This window comes from Silurus aristotelis (assembly GCF_946808225.1).
Source record: "Silurus aristotelis genome assembly, chromosome: 6".
Classification (NCBI taxonomy): Eukaryota; Metazoa; Chordata; class Actinopteri; order Siluriformes; family Siluridae; genus Silurus; species Silurus aristotelis.
Genome location: NC_139579.1, coordinates 27,347,752 through 27,366,280, shown reverse-complemented (window position 1 = coordinate 27,366,280; position 18,529 = coordinate 27,347,752). Strand labels below are relative to the sequence as shown.

General features: G+C 39.7%; 1 protein-coding gene across 3 annotated transcripts in view; it reads left to right on the top strand.

Moving 5' to 3' along the window:
* alk (ALK receptor tyrosine kinase) overlaps positions 1-18,529 on the top strand; it is a 479,320-nt gene that overhangs the window by 207,100 nt on the left and 253,691 nt on the right. The gene's annotated exons all lie outside the window — the stretch shown is intronic.

Below are 18,529 nucleotides of genomic sequence, written 5' to 3'. Positions count from 1 at the left end.
AGTCTATATTTGAGAAACAGCAGCTACATAGCATAAAAATAACATAAAAAGCCATAAATTGGGCTGCTCTGTAGATTCATTAGTTGGACCTCTGTTGCAACTGTTTACATGTAAAATATTAGCTTATACTCATGTATTTCATTTCATTACATGATAGAAAAAAACCCCTAATTAATAAATAAAATGAACACTTGAAGAAATAATAATAATGTTATCTTCTTCTTTCGGCTTCTCCAGTTAGGGGACGCCACAGTGGATCATCCATCTCTATACCCCCCCTTATCTTTGGTCTTCATCTTTTCCTCCTCCCTGGTGGCTCCATCCTCAGCATTCTTCTACTGATATACCCCATGTCCCTTCTCTGCACAGGTCCAAACCATTTCAATCTCGCCTCTCTCACTTTGTCTGTGAAACGTCCTAGATGTACTGTTCCTCTAATAAAATAGTTTCTAATCTTGTCCATCCTTGTCACTCCCAACGAAAACCTCAACATCTTCAGCTTTGCTACCTCCAGCTCCACCTCCTGTCTTTTGCTCAATGCCACTGTCTCTAAACCATACAACATCGCAGGTCTCACCACAGTCCTATAAACTTTCCCTTTCACTTTGGCAGATACCCTTCTATCACAAATCACTCCTCCCACTCTTCTCCACCCACTCCACCCTGCCTGCGCTCTTTTCTTCACTTCTCTAAAACATTCTCCATCACTTTGCACTGTTGACCCCAGGTACCTGAACTACTCCAACTTCTACACCTTTTCTTCCTGCTACCACACCACTCCACTGCCCTCCCATTCATTCACACTCTGTCTTACTTCTACTGACTTTCATTCCCCGTCCATCACCACTGAAAACAGGAAAGGGCTCAGAGCCGATCTTTGATGCAATCCAACCTCCACCTTGAACCAGTCTGTCATTTCTACTGCACACTTCACTGCTGTCACACTGTCCTCTTACATGTCCTGCACCACCCTCACATACTTCTCTGACACACCAGACTTCCTCATACAATACCACAACTCCTCTCTCAGTCGTGCGCTTTCTCTAAATCCACAAATACACAATGCAACTCCTTCTGTCCTTCTCTATACTTTTTTTTATCAACATTCTCAAAGCATATATCACATCTGTGGTGCTCTTCCTCGGCATGAAACCATACTGTTGCTCACAGATGGTCACCTCTTCTCTCAGCCTGGCTTCCACTACTCTTTCCCATAACTTCATGGTGTGACTGATCAACTTAATTCCCCTGTAGTTACTGCAGGTATGCACATCTCCCTTATGCTTAAAGATTGGTACCAGCACACTCCATCTCCATTCCTCAGGCATCCTCTCACCTTCCAGAATCTTAATAAACAATCTGGTTAAAAGCTCTCTCTCTCTCTCTCTCTCTCTCTCTCTCTCTCTCTCTCTCTCTCTCTCTCTCTCTCTCTCTGATCATGATACCCTTTTGAAAAAAAATTAGAAAGCATAAAGAGTAGATCGAGTTTACAAGGAAAAAGTGACAAAAGTGGTCCATTAAAGGAATAGTGGTGAACCGGTGACAGGGTCATGGGGGCAAAGGCTCACTGATGCACGTGGGGAGCGAAGGCTGGCCCATGTGGTCTGATCGAACAGATGAGCTCATGTAGCTCAAATTGCTGAAGAAGTTAAAGCTGCTAATGCTTTATGGTCAGGACTGTTTTGGCTGTTCTGGTGTATCATTTCCTGACTATCACTCACCACAGATGTAGGCTAACTTACAAAGCTAACAACGGGCAAGGCAGAAAGCAACAAGAAGTATATCTAACGTGAATGAGACCGAGGTAGTCAGAAATGAAACATGACTGAGAACAGAGACTTTCCTGATCACCTGATCATCATCTTTTCTCTGCTTGTGTTCTATATGGTGGTTGTTTTATATATTTATAATACATATTTAATTTTTTGTATTAATTTGATGTGAGGTCCAGTTACCAGCATGACACTAAAACAGGTAGTAGTAATGACTACTGTTTACTTAAGTACATGTCAGAACCAAAACTATTTTACTTTAACATGAGTAAAAAAGTGTTGTCAGTACTTCAACTTTTACCAGAGTATTTTAAAACATGAGTATCTGTACTTCTACTTAAGTGAAGGATGTGAGTGGTTATGACTGGTTGGTGTATGTTTGTGTGTGTGTGTGTGTGTGTGTGTGTGTGTGTGTGTGTGTGTATATATATATGTATGTATATATATATATATATATATATATATATATATATATATATATATATATATATATATATATATATATATATATATATATATAATTAACTTGATGTCCCAGACATTAAAATCATGATATGACATTGTCTTCCCATCGCCCACCATTACTCTGAAAAGTCCATTAATGATTTCTGATTTTTTTTTTCAACAGTTACAGAGCCTAGTCACAGCAAAAAGCAAAAAGTTATTGATCTTCCAGCTGCAAACTATTTTTATCTCATCTGGATGTGCTGAAGTGATTGTGATAATACAATTTGTGAAACTGCAGCCAGAATCATGTTCCTGCTGAACCCCTATATACATTTTCAAGAACTCCTATATTGTTTTCCAAATGCTTTTTGTATGTGAAAGGTCGGTAATTGCATCTTAATTTCTTTGCCAGAGAAGTAAAAAAAAAAATCATTATATTCCATTGGTCTGATTGACCCTTAACATTTTGTTTTATTTAGAGTTTATCTCCTCTGACTTGCACGGTTTATTCATCAATTAAATGGCTTTTTTCCCTCCGCTGGGAATCCAGGCAGTGCTCGAAACTGTCAAAGAATGCAAGAACATTGAACAAGACATATTTGTTTTTTATTGACCTGGCTATGTTATTGACTAGGTGTGGAGCGAATTACTCTCAGTTCCAAGTATTTCTTAAGAGGCTTATATCTATGCCAAAGTCAACAGAATTGACTTTAGTAGTTCAATAGTAACGTAAAGCTCAACGAGAACTCTAATTTCCTCTGAGGCTACTTTCTTAAAATACCGTTTTAAGATTTGTATAAACAATTTTATCTTTGCCACCTGTCAGATGTCAAATCCAATCAGATTTGTCCAATCAGAGTTAAAGTTAGTTCATATACACAGACCTTTTAAGTTGGTATTGAAAGTTGTAAAAGTTTTTTAGTGATACTATTTTTTACCTGAACCGATATTTATTATTCAATTTCTCTTCCTGGTTGTTATTTTCTTATTTTTTTTGGTCCATCTTATTTTATTTTAATATTGATATTAAACAGAAATATGGAGAATATGCTGTTTTTTTGCTGTTGCTTCTACAGTATTAGTTTTTCCATTTTCCACTTCTGTGATTGTTTTTATATTTGTCTTTTGTTCTATCATTTTGAATGTTTGCTTATGCCATTGGTCAGATTGGTTGTGGCAGAACTACAAAACCTTAGCAAGGGTTGCCAAGATTGTGTATTTTAAGCTAAAACCGGGCTCGTTTTACAATGAGAAAAAGCAAGTCAGTAGGTTTTGCGCAAAAATTATTTATGATTTTCAAGATCTTACTTTGTAGCAAATAACATGCTAGTAATATATCTCAGTGTCAATATATATCTGTAAACAACAACGATGTTTTGGACTAGCATGTAAAGACATCATTTGCCCCAGTAAACATGTTTTGCAATACACCACCTACATCGATTTCTCTACTTTCAGGTATTTTATTCTGTTTTTCAGAGTTAGTTATTAAGAGAGAATTTTGCTAAGATCTGGCAACCCTGAATTAAAGCATTAGCATAGATTTCTCTTGGCTTTGACCTTCCATGTGCCATGGATTGACTGTCAATTGAGGTGATTTTAAACTGTCTTTGTTATGCTCAATTCTCTGTACCATGATATGCCTGCACTACAGTTTTGCAGCTTGGTGAACCTCCACGGCATAGGGGCTGTAATATCCTGTGTTATTGAAGTTCAATAGTTTTTACAGTTTATCACAATTTTCCCACAACTAAACTGCAGAAAGCCATGAAATTGAGCACCATCAAACTGCATCCCTGACCATTTGGGAAAGTGTAAGAATTTTAATAAAAAGGCATATTTGAACAACTCCAAAGCCAGAACCATAGAAACTGGGTCACAATCTGCTGTTCTTTCCCCCTCGTGTGCCATACATTGCATCCTGGCAATGAACTCAGTCTTAATTAATATCCCATAATGGTAATGAGATATGAAAAGAAGCAGGTTGATATCAATCAACATTACCATATCGGAACCAATCTGAATAATTGGATGGCACCTGACAGTAGTTCCACCACATCTTTTGTTACCGTGTTAAAGTCTAAATGGGCATGCATGCCTTATCAGTGCAAGCAGGTGTTTATCTCCAGAATTCCTCTGTCGAGAAAGTCACAGACTTGCTGTAGATCAGAACAGCTAACGAACCAATCTATTTTTTATATCATTGCTGATGAGTGGAAAAGTGGCAGGAATTTTGCGAAAGCTAACCACAGACCTCATATAATTTCGCAGAACATCTGTCTCACTGTTCCACTTCACTAGACTATCTAACAGGAGCTGGAGAAAATCCCACAAGAGCATTGCACATCAAGCAGCCTGTCTGTTCTTTTACTTACTCAACAGGTCTCATAGCTTAATGACACCTTGTTAGCTTTAATCAGGACCTATAACGGCACCCGCAACAATAGCAACATCAACACCGAGGGAAGAAAGCGAAGATCGTTTAAAGCTGCAGTACAAATATGAAGTAGATAAACATGAGGGGAAAGAAAATAATAATAATAATAATGATTGCTGAAATGCCATGCCTGAGAGAGCAGCAAGCCTCCATATACTTGTGCAGTGGGGGGTTGGGGGAATCATGTTCTTCGGTCAGAAAAATGCAATGAAGCAAGAAATAAAAATGGAAAAATAAAAAACCTGGAAGTGCTTTTTGTAAAATGGGTAAAGAAGACCCAAGGAAGAAAATACACCCTGTTGCTGTTTTCCTTCTGGAAATCAGTATAAAGGAGGAAACCTAGCATACAAATGTTGACTTCATATAAAGAATCATGGTGTTAATGCTTTGATACAGTACCCCAGGACGATTCTTTTACCACACTCCAAGTCAGTTATTTCTCAATAACAAGCAAAGTGCAGTTTCTTATAAAGCAAAAAAAAATAAATAAATAAATTGCTACAATTAAATATTTATTAAATAATTACATCAGCAAACATTCCCTCACCACTGCTCTCTGTCACTGATTTGTCACAACAATTCATTGTGTCAAGAATCCCAGAAACAAAAAAGCCTAAAGACTTTTTACTGTACATTAAGTTGGTGCAGTGCTACAGTAGCTCAAAAGGTGAAGGATCATATTTGAAGACTAGGTTACTGATAAAAAAATCAGAGGTTCAAGCCCCAGGGCTGCCAAGCTACCAACGTTGGGGCTTTGAGTAAGGCCCTTAACCCTCTCTGCTTCAGGGGTGCTGTATAGCATTGAATCAGAGAACAGAATAAATAAAATAAAGACTTCGTTTTCTATAAAATATAAAAAGTTGTCACACAAAACAATATAAATGCAATATTTTTTAATATAACATCCATCTACCACCAATTGTTCTTCTTCTTTCGGCTTCTCCCATTAGGGGTCGCCACAGCGGATTATCCGTCTCCATACCACCCTGCTCTCTACATCTGCCTCTTTCAACCCAACAACCTGCATGTCTTTTCTCACCACATCCATAAACCTCCTCCTTGGTCTTCCTCTTTTCCTCCTTCCTGGCGGCTCCATCCTCAGCATTCTCCTACCGATATACCCACCAATCGCTACATATCTTCTTCTTCTTCTTTCGGCTGCTCCCATTAGGGGTCGCCACAGCGGATCATCCGTCTCCATGCCACCCTGTCCTCTACATCTGCCTCTTTCACACCAACTACCTGCATGTCTTCCCTCACCACATCCATGAACCTCCTCCTTGGCCTTCCTCTTTTCCTCCTACCTGGTGGCTCCATCTTCAGCATTTTTCTACCAATATAATTCATGTCCCTTCTCTGCACATGTCCAAACCATCTCAATCTCGCCTCCCTCACCTTGTCACCAAAACATCCTACATGTGCTGTCCCTCTAATAAACTCATTTCTAATCTTGTCCATCCTCGTCACTCCCAACGAAAACCTTAACATTTTCAGCTCTGCTACCTCCAGCTCCACCTCCTGTCTTTTACTCAATGCCACTGTCTCTAATCCATACAACATCGCAGGTCTCACCACAGTCCTATAAACTTTCCCTTTCATTCTTGCAGATACCCTACTATCACAAATCACTCCTGTCACTCTTCTCCACCCACTCCACCCTGCCTGCACTCTTTTCTTTACTTCTCTAACACACTCTCCATTACTTTGCACTGTTGACCCCAGGTACCTGAACTCCTCCACCTTCTCCACCTCTTCTCCCTGCAACCGCATCACTCCACTGCCCTCCCACTCATTCACACACATGTACTCTGTCTTACTCCTACTGACTTTCATTCCCCTTCTCTCAAGCGCATATCTCCACCTCTCCAGGCTCTTCTCAACCTGCTCTCTACTCTCACCACAAATCACAATATCATCTGCAAACATCATAGTCCAGGGAGACTCCTGTCTGACCTCGTCCGTCAACCTGTCCATCACCACTGCAAACAGGAAAGGGCTCAGGGCCGATCCTTGATGCAGTCCAACCTTCACCCTGAACCAGTCTGTCGTACCTACTGCACACTTCACTGCCGTCACACTGTCCTCATACATGTCCTGCACCACCCTCACATACTTCTCTGGCACACCTGACTTCCTCATACAATACCACAACTCCTCTCTCTGTACCCTGTCGTACGCTTTCTCTAAATCCACAAATACACAATGCAGCTCCTTCTGTCCTTCTCTATACTTCTCCATCAACATCCTCAAAGCAAATAAGGCATCTGTGGTGCTCTTCCTCGGCATGAAACCATACTGTTGCTCACAGATGGTCACCTCTTCTCTCAGCCTGGCTTCCACTACTCTTTCCCATAACTTCATGGTGTGACTGATCAACTTAATTCCCCTGTAGTTACTGCAGGTCTGCACATCTCCCTTATGCTTAAAGATCGGTACCAGCACACTCCTTCTCCATTCCTCAGGCATCCTCTCCCCTTCCAGAATTCTGTTAAACAATCTGGTTAAAAACTCCACTGCCATCTCTCCTAAACATCTCCACGCTTCTACCGGTATGTCATCTGGTCCAACCGACTTTCCATTCTTCATCCTCTTAATCGCTGCTCTCACTTCCTCCTTACTAATCCTATCTACATCCTGCTTCACCAACTCCACATCCTCCAATCTTCTCTCTCTCTGATTTTCCTCATTCATCAGCTGCTCAAAATACTCCCTCCATCTTCTCAACACACTCTCCTCACTAGTCAACACATTTCCCTCTCCATCCTTTATTGCTCTAACTTGCAGTACATCCTTCCCAGCTCGGTCCCTCTGCCTGGCCAATCGGTATAAATCCTTTTCTCCTTCCTTAGTGTCCAACCTCTTATACAGCTCCTCATATGCCTTTTCCTTGGCTTTCGCCACATCCCTCTTCACCTGCTGCCGCATCTCCTTGTACTCCTGCCTACTTTTCTCATCACTCTGTCGATCCCACTTCTGTTTTGCCAACCTCTTTCCCTTAATGCTCTCCTGCACTTCCTCATTCCACCACCACGTCTCCTTGTCTTGCTTTCTATTTCCAGATGTCACACCAAGTACTTTTCTAGCTGCCTTCCTCATCACTCCTGCAGTAGTTGCCCAATCATCCGGCACCTCTTCACCACCACCAAGCCCCTGTCTGACCTCTTCCCTGAACCTCACACTACACTCTTCCTCCTTCAGTTTCCACCATCTTATTCTTCTTTCAAACCTAACTTTCCTCCTCTTCTTCTTCGCCTCCAAAACCATCCTACAGACCACCATCCGATGCTGTCTAGCTACACTGTCCCCCGCCAACACCTTACAGTCTCCAATCTCCTTCAGGTTGCATCTCCTACACAGAACATAATCCACCTGTGTGCACCTTCCTCCACTCTTATACGTCACCCTATGATCCTCCTTCTTCTTAAAATACGTGTTCACCACTGCCATTTCCATCCTTTTTGCAAAATCTACCACCATCTGCCCTTCCACATTCCTCTCCTTAAAACCATACCTACCCATCACCTCCTCATCACCTCTGTTCCCTTCACCTACATGCCCATTAAAGTCTGCCCCAATCACCAATCGTTCTTTCCTAGGTACACCATCTACCACTTCATCTAATTCACTCCAGAATCTTTCCTTCTCCTCCATCTCACAGCCAACTTGTGGAGCATAGGCACTGATGACATTTATCATCATCCCTTCAACCTCCACCTTCACGATCATCACCCTATCAGAAACTCTCTTCACCTCCACTACACTCTTACTGTACTCTTCCTTCAGAATCACCCCTACACCATTTCTCTTTCCATCCACACCATGATAAAACAGTTTAAACCCACCTCCAATGTTCCTGGCCTTACTCCCTTTCCACTTGGTCTCCTGAACACACAACATATCTACCTTTCTCCTCTCCATCATATCAGCTATCTCTCTCCCTTTACCCGTCATAGTACCAACATTTAAAGTACCAACCCGAACCTCTACTCTCCTACACTGCTCCTTTTCCTGCCGTCTCTGTAGACGTCTTCCTCCTCTCCTTCTCCTCCTTCGGCCAACAGTAGCCCAATTTCCACCGGTACCCTGTCGGCTAACGATACCTGTGGCGGTCGTTGTTAACCCGGGCCTCGACCGATCCGGTATGAAATTCTCATTTGTGATCCGCATATTTGATTTGGCACATGTTTTACGCTGGATGCCCTTCCTAACGCAACCCTCCCCATTTACCCGGGCTTGGGACCGGCACTAAGAGTGCACTGGCTTGTGCCCCCCTAATGGCTGGGTTTAAAATGAATCGCTACATATAAAAGTCTTTATTATCATTTTATTTCTAAGTGACACTGTATTGATTTTTAGATATCAAAATTGAAGAGAAAGATAAAGATAACAATACAAACAAATGAGTCCAAAAATGTAAAGATGCAGCTGTGAATGATGATCATTCTAAATAAACTTGATTCAGTTGAATTCATTATTATTTGTAACCAGCATCATCATCATCACACAGCAGCTTTACAGATCTTTAGATGTTGATTTAGTTTCTAGCAAACAAGCCAGGGCTGAGAATGATGAGGAAACTGTTCCTGAGGTAAACTGAAGGGAGAAAGGTTTAATACAATAGGATTGATAGATGGGCTTAAAGAATAGAGCCCATCCTTTTCTGGGTGATAACAGAGAGTGAGGTTGTAAAATCCTTACAGTACACATCTGTAGAAGAATAAAGTCTAAGAGTGCTAAGTAGTAAATAGTAAGTAGAAGCCATTAAGACTGACCTTTTTCTTTTTGTTTTGATGACAAGGTGGCTTAAAGCCTGAGTAAAGTAACACTTCAGACTCTTTTCATGATTAATTGTATTAGAAGATCATAATGATGGAGCTCTTTATAATTTATATTATGTTTATTGAATGTCATGGGGGATCAGCATATGAATTCATATTCCAGTAAAGGTTTACTGTTGATGAAATACCACAAAATATAGCACAAAGTATAACACAAAATAGTAAAGCTCTAGTTTACCTTCTCTAACTTTTGTTTAAACACTACTATGGTTTCATGTCCAATTTATTTTTATTTAAATGTATTTATTTTTATATATTTTTAATATACATTTATTTTTCAGTTTTATTGTATGTCACTTTTAATAATAGACATTTATCCCAAACCAGCTTTACAGAGACAAAGAGGTTATAAAGATAGAATATATAAGTTTAGTGCCCATAAGATTCTTTCTTATGCTGTACGTTGATCCCTATTGAGTGAGCCAGTGGCGACTGTGTCAAGTAAGAAAAACTCCCTGAGACGGTACGAGGAAGAAACATTGAGCGGAACCAGACTCAAAAGGGAATCCATCATTATCTGGGTGGCATCGAATGTCACCTACATGTCTCTATGAATAATCCTAATGCTTCATTGATGTCATATGTCATAATTAAGTTAGGTCTAAATTTAATTATGTATATTGTGTAGCTTGATGCATGATGCATTTGTGGAAAAAAAAATGCTGCCCCACCTACACATAGAAATGCAAATGATAGATAGGATAATGTCCTAATTAAAGTAAAAAAAAAAAAAAAGGGAATAAAAACTATTAACCTTGATGATGATAGGTGAAGATAAAGCCTAAGTAAGCACATACATTCATTCATACATACATACATACATACATACATACAAACATACACACACACATACATACATACATACATACATACATACATACATACATACATACATACATACATACATACATACATACATACATACAGACATGCAGAGACTATATGGACTAAATTTGTGGACACATCAGCTTTGCATTTGCTTTTTGAACATCCGATTCCACATTTAGCATCTATTTGCCGTTATTATAATCTCCACTCTTCTAGATTTTGTAGTGTGCTTGGAGATTTGTGCTAGGGTGTTAGGAAAGTCAGGTACTGATGTAGGGTGAGTCCTGGAGGCCTGAGGTGCAATCAATAATCCAGGAAGGAGTCTCCAGAGTCAGCACTTTGTAGCAGTCAGATGTAAAATGTTTATAAAGCTTGCAGTACAAATGACCTTTGGGGTTTTTTGGAAACAGATAGAAGGTAGTTAGATTCAAATTTGTCACTGCACAGTAAAGGTACTCTGCAACAAAACACACTAAAACTGTGTGTGTGTTAATTATGTATAATCTGTCTGTGCTTACACATATTAATAGTTGGATCATGTATTCTCTTTTGTTGCTGCACTGAGTCGCTCCATATTTGCGTAATGTTTTGTCACCGAAACACACCAGTTTTGGATGAATGGATGGATGGATGGATGAATGGATGACAACAAAATGAATTTTAGCATCTACCAGAATTGCAAATAGCAGCATTATGCAATGTGCAGATAATATGTAAAAACCTATTGAATAGTTGATTGGTGCATGATATGTGAAAGACACAATATATGTAGAGAGATATGGGATATATATACATTATATATACAATATGAGATACTGTTGCTCACAGATGGTCACTTCTTCTCTCAGCCTGGCTTCCACTACTCTTATGGTAAAGAGTAGTGGAAGCCAGGCTGAGAGAAGAGGTGACCATCTGTGAGCAACAGTATGGTTTCATGCCGAGAAAGAGCACCACAGATGCCTTATTTGCTTTGAGGATGTTGATGGAGAAGTATAGAGAAGGACAGAAGGAGCTGCATTGTGTATTTGTGGATTTAGAGAAAGCGTACGACAGGGTGCCAAGAGAGGAGTTGTGGTATTGTATGAGGAAGTCTGGTGTGTCAGAGAAGTATGTGAGGGTGGTGCAGGACATGTATGAGGACAGTGTGATGGCAGTGAAGTGTGCAGTAGATACGACAGACTGGTTCAGGGTGAAGGTTGGACTGCATCAAGGATCGGCCCTGAGCCCTTTCCTGTTTGCAGTGGTGATGGACAGGTTGACGGACTAGGTCAGACAGGAGTCTCCCTGGACTATGATGTTTGCAGATGATATTGTGATTTGTGGTGAGAGTAGGGAGCAGGTTGAGAAGAGCCTGGAGAGGTGGAGATATGCGCTGGAGAGAAGGGGAATGAAAGTCAGTAGGAGTAAGACAGAGTACATGTGTGTGAATGAGAGGGGGGGCAGTGGAGTGATGCGGTTGCAGGGAGAAGAGGTGGAGAAGGTGGAGGAGTTCAGGTACCTGAGGTCAACAGTGCAAAGTAATGGAGAGTGTGTTAGAGAAGTAAAGAAAAGAGTGCAGGCAGGGTGGAGTGGGTGGAGAAGAGTGACAGGAGTGATTTGTGATAGAAGAGTATCTGCAAGAATGAAAGGGAAAGTTTATAGGACTGTGGTGAGACCTGCGATGTTGTATGGATTAGAGACAGTGGCATTGAGTAAAAGACAGGAGGTGGAGCTGGAGGTAGCAGAGCTGAAGATGTTAAGGTTTTCGTTGGGAGTGACGAGGATGGACAAGATTAGAAATGAGTTTATTAGAGGGACAGCACATGTAGGATGTTTTGGTGACAAGGTGAGGGAGGCGAGATTGAGATAGTTTGGACATGTGCAGAGAAGGGACATGAATTATATTGGTAGAAAAATGCTAAAGATGGAGCCACCAGGTAGGAGGAAAAGAGGAAGGCCAAGGAGGAGGTTCATGGATGTGGTGAGGGAAGACATGCAGGTAGTTGGTGTGAAAGAGGCAGATGTAGAGGACAGGGTGGTATGGAGATGGATGATCCACTGTGGCGACCCCTAATGGGAGCAGCCGAAAGAAGAAGAAGAAGAAGAAGAAGAAGATATACAATATGAGATATGCACAATTTATGCACAACTGTAAAACAATGTATACACAGTGTACATACTGATGATTATATAGATATGTAAAAGAGAATCTAGGAAATGAGTGGTCTCCAGGCAGAAACCAGTATGTGTATTTCTCCTTTCTTAATGACTTATTTATAAAAAGAGCAACTTCCAAATTGGGTAGAAGTGATAAGAAATTCCACATGATGCTGTCACCTATCAGGATGCTGTCAATATGGATTTTCCAGAAAGTGGACAGAATGGTTGGGCTTTCTTGTTTTGTTCATCTGTTTATTTGGTTTAGATATTGATGCTTGACAACCTGAGATAAGGATCCCCATACTATCTGCAAAAAATAAATAAAAATACTGAATTGTTAAGATGATAGTGTTGTGAAATACTATACACAACTAAATATATATAAAGGATTCTCCGTAAGCATTTTCCTTGAACATAAAACCAAAAATGGCAATAACCGAGTTCAATTTGTGATCTATTCAGCGAGGTTATAAAATAGCTGAGAGCACATATTATAGGGTCAAGGATGGGAATGCTCGTGGCCTTTTCTATAAAAGCTGACATTTGGGACAGTAGGTGGATGGGGAGGGGGTAGGAGAGACTCAGCAACCCTGAGGAATTTTCTCGCTCAGAAATCAGGCATAAAAACAAGGCAGTGACCAGATTTTCCTGCAAACAGTCATGGAATTATGTGGCAATTGCTTTTATCTGTTTTGATGTCAGACAACCTATGAATTTGCTGCTATACCTTTCAGACACGCCCATTGAACTGGAGCTCTTTGTAGAACGCAAGTAAACAACATTGCTAAGAGCAGCTCTGAAAACACAGGCATGAAACAAATGAGAGCTTTTTTTTTTATCATAAGGAATATTTAATAAGTGAGGTGTTAAATATTGATGAGCAACAGCAGTTTAGGGAAATGTTTTAGTAAGCACTTTGTGTACACAATAATTTACTTTTATTGTCCAAATATGGCAGGAGGTGACTGTATAGTCACAATGGCATAGTGGGTAGGACATTTGCTTCACAGCTCTGTGGTTTGGGGTTTCAAAACTCCTTCGTCACTGCATACATGAAGTTTTACATTTTTTATCCTCATGCGCTTGGGTGTTCCTCGGGGTACTCCAGATGTCTTCTCCAGTCCAACAAAGCCAGACTGTAGTCTGATTGACGTTTCCAAGTGGTCTGTAGTGTGCGACTGAGTATATGCACCCTGTTGTGCTCAGAGTTCCCTAGAATAGGCTCCAGGCTCCCCCTGTGTCAGATAAGCAGTATAGAAGATGGATGGATGGATGGATGGATGGATGGATGGATCTAAATAAAATTAGGCACAAACAAGTGTCAATCTTATTCAGCAGGCTAACAACGTCTACATTTTGAATAGAGGAAAAGCAAAAGCAATACCTTGCATTTTACACCACCAGGCAATTTCTTCTAGAGGTGATAGAGTCAGTTTTGCTTATTTTCTTGCCCAGTACTAGGAGCACCTGTATGGAACCATATAGAATCAGTAGTTTAGACACAGAATCAAGTTTCTATATTCAACCTTCCACCGACTCTATTCTTTTGGACTATATGTCCATGATAAATGACTCAAATGTTCAGCTGTGGTTTCTGTTGCTGTCTCTGATTACTTAGCATCATGTGGAACAACGTCTACATTTAAGATAAACTAATCAATAAGGATGCTGATCCCCTAGCGGCAGCGGTCGTGCAGAACCTCGACGAGGCCACTGATCTGGGAGAGGGAGGCAGTAATGAGGTGTGCATGAGTGTGTCAGTGGACCCGGAGAAATCTACTGCACATGGGTAGAATACTAGAGAGGTCCAGCTTGACGCTCAAGCCTGAGAGAAATCAATGCACTTCTTTGTGTTATAGCCAGTTTAATTCAGCCACTGATTTTCTCTCTCTCTCTCTCTCTCTCTCTCTCTCTCTCTCTCTCTCTCTCTCTCTCCCCCTCTACCCCCCCCCCCACCCCTTACTCGGTTGGCTTAGACGAACATTTAATGATCCAACAAGAAACGACGGGTAATCAATTTATTAGAGGCTTAATGTATGTATCCTCATTCAACCTTAATTAATATAAACGTAGGAAGCTGCAGTGACATAGGAAGCTGTGTCACAAGTGGGGGTGGCGGTTAAGGAACGGTGTTTGTGTTTATATAATTGAATTTAAACATTCAAACCAATAAAAGAAGACAAAGTACAAAGAAAAAATCAATCATTAAAAAGACATTATTTATATATTTTATTTATTTTATTGCATTGAAATAATTATGAAAATGTAATAACCAAAAGCCATGAAATTATTTAGTACTTTTCCCAATAACAGATCATACAGCTCCCAAACATTAGCCTACATCCATATACAATGTAAATAGGCTTAACAGCATAAAGTTTGATTTTATAAGCCACTGAACAATCAGGGTAAAAGCCTTATTGTTAAATTAAACCAAATTTGCAGTGACTAATGTAATCTTTACAGCTAGAACTACCCATCAATATTATATATTTGCAATTCACTACACTCCCATAAGGTGTTTATTTCAATGTTTGCTATTCTAAATTCTATATCATTATATTAGCTTTTTTTGTGATGATCATTTTGTAAATGATCTTTGTTGTTTCATCGTCTTGCATTTGCCAAGGGGACAAAAGTAGTCTACTCATTTTTCTATCCCACTTACAAAAATAAGGCAGTGGGGGGAGTTGAAATCCTATTTGCAACAAGTCAATAATGAAGCTAGAAATATATGATTTCTAGCTTCATTATTGACTTGTTGCAAATAGGATATAATATGTTATAATAAAGCCAATTTACAGTGATTGACATGATGATTACAACTCAGAATATTCATGCTTGGCAATATGAAAGACTCCAATTTGATGTTTATTTTACTGCTGGCTACATTCCCCTCTTACACATAATATATTGGTCTTTTTATGTATTTATTTTGTGTATTTTATTTATTGCTTTTTATGGTACATCATTTATGGTACATCATATTGCAAGACAACAAAAAAAAAAAGTCTCAAGAATATTCTGGCAAGCTTGTAGATATGACATGCACATAGAAAAATGTAATAATCTTAATGGTCTGCCCAGGAAATACTTAAGCTCTTACGTAAGCCAACTCAGAATGTAGAAAACTTTTTCTGTGTACATGCTGATGTATATGTTGAATTTTAGTCTGAGAATGTTGCAGGTAATCAGTAGCGGCAGCTTTTCTGGCTGGATTTTTCCTCAGGCATGGATATGACATCTAAAAAAAAAATCTCATTATATTCAAGGACTGACTAAAGCACTTCGCGCCATCTTCAAATTCCTGCATGTTATTTACTAATCTGCAGTATCTGTTGTTCACATTTCAGAAGTTGAAATGACTTAATGTCCCAATTCATCTGCTGTCTGTTTTAAATAATACAATAGAATTGGTGTGTCACAAATTATACTATGATGAAATGATGATCCAAGAAGTACCTGGATGGTCTACTATTTCTGGTAGATTTTATAACGTGGATCCGTGAATATGTTTGCAGCTAATCTTTGCACAAAGGAGAAGTTTTGTTTCAGGATGCAGATGTCGATGAAATGTGGAAAAACAAATCAAGGGAATGGTGAATTCTTTAGTATAATTTATATAGGGAATAATAAATAAAGAATAGCTGAATGCAACAAGGATTGGCAGCAATGTTCTCCTCCATTTGTTATTTGGCCCTGCATAATTTTTTGTTGCATACTTTCAGCACATAATAAACATAGATAAATTGGTTCATTTTTCCATTAACAGACTGGTAAGTTTAGACAGACATTTTTATTTATTTATTTATTTTATTTTTTTTTATAGTTCTTAAAGAGCCATATTTAGCTCCACATTACATTTTGGAGGTAGTTTGATATCTGATAAAGCACCTGATATGGCCCTTAACTTTACTCCTCGAACTCCTTCATGGATAATGACTTTATTACTGGTCTATTGAAACACTACCAAACAAAGCTCACGATTGAAGTACTACACAATGTCCCATCAAACATGCCTTTTCCCCTCCGGATAAAGTTTTATATTGAGTGCTTGTTATTTATTTATTTATTTATTTATTTATTTATTTATTTATTTATTTATTTATTTATTTTTTAAAACCAGGGGAAAGTTGCTGCAGCTGAGCAGGTCTGAGATTAGAGCTCTGAGGGGAAATGGGGTGACAAGAAAGGAGTTGACGAGGGCCTCATTGATCAGATGATGGAATGTTGCTGTGTTTTTCCCCAGATAGAGACCAATTGAGCTGTGTGCAGCCATGTGATGAGTGGAAACCGGTTGTACAGGACAAATGAGAGATCGGAGAAATAAAGGAAATTGAGGGAACTAGAGGAGTGGTAGAGCATTCCGTCGAAGTTTTGGGAACGCCTACGCGAGGCTCTGTCGCGGCCATTAGAGAGCGCAAACAAAGAGCGTGAAAGCGGCACTGTGCGTCGACTTCGCACTACGCTTAAGAAAGTCAAACTCTGTTTACTATTGATCTTTTCTTAATGGTCATTTAGAATGATTAAAGGGTTTAGGCAAGTCCAAATCCCTTAGAGGCCTCCAGTGCACTGGCACACACGCTCTGTTCATTACTCTCTAAAAGGAAAGGGAATGACCCTTGGCAGGCCCTAATACACTGGCCGTTCGGAGTGTGAGCCATATTAACATAGTGCAACTCAAATCTGCAAAGCTGCTCATTAAGTGGGAAAGACTGGACTTTAGTAGACTGTAAGAGGTCTTTTTTCTAATTATGCAATTGCATTCTGTATGCTTATATACTTACAGGGTAAAAAGCCCTGACGCAGGCGTTGTGGTGTACTTGCAATTTAATGGAATGTTAAGATTTACAGGAATAATGTCTGTCAGGAAAAGCTTTGAGGGAACATTACCTATGCCCATCAAGGCAGATTTTATGCCTTTTCACTACTTAGTAATTCAAGTCGCTGTAGGATATCTCAAAGACGTAAAATCTAAGATATGAATGCCACGCGGAGACATTCATATGCCGTTTCGAATTGATCGGTCCAATCTAACACTTTATACTGCGACAGGCGAATATATGCATGGTTTATGGTTTACATGCATCGATAGAACGAGCATCCATTTGTTTCCCTTCTTCACATTGGCAGGATAAAAAAAAAATGGTAAAATAGTATTTTTAAATCTGATGCAACATTTGGTGATTGCATTTATTTTGCATCCCTGCCTTGACCTTATACCCCCTCTATCAAATGTTCACACAGCCAAATGGCTAAAAATCATTTATTGTTAATGAGAACGGGGGGATGCATAGCAACAGAAGGCCATTGATGATGCAAAGTGTTTGATCTGAGCTTAACTTTAATCAAATGAGTAGCCAAGCAAAAAGGCAGCTCTCTATACAAGTGACAGTTGGTGGTGTGCTGATTTCAATCTGCATATATGCGTCCCTAGATGCTATCTCTGAAAAAAAATAGCACATTGGATTTGTTTGTATATTGCCATATCCCTTATTTTAAAGAAATATCACTTGATTTATAGTCTAGTGAGTGGTTTTGCCAGTTTTTTAGCCATCTATAATAGATTTTTACTAATAAATCAACAAGGACACCATCATGAAGTTATCATATCATTATTATGTGGTTTCTGTAACCATCTTTGTTCATTCATTATGTACACATGCTTGTTTCTTGGTTCATGATGTTTTTTCTGGTATCTTTTCTCTATCATTTATACGCTCTAGCATGTGTTCTCTTGCACATGCACACCAATCAAATGTACTACGTACTACGGTTCTTAGGGCTATAAAATTCTTAGGTTGTCCTCCTGCATGCAACAAAAATTCTGATTATTTTTAGAATAAAGAAGCCCAGGTTCCCTGGTGGTCTAGTGGTTAGGATGTGGCCCGGGTTCGATCCACGGTCAGGGAACCAACCTCAGCCTTTAGGGTTGCACAAGCCTTAGTGCGGGTCCCAAGCCAGAATAAATGGGGAGGGTTGCGTTAGAAAGGGCATCCAGCGTAAAAACATGTGCCAAATCAAACATGCGGGTGGTCCGCTGTGGCGACCCCGATGGGAGAAGCCGA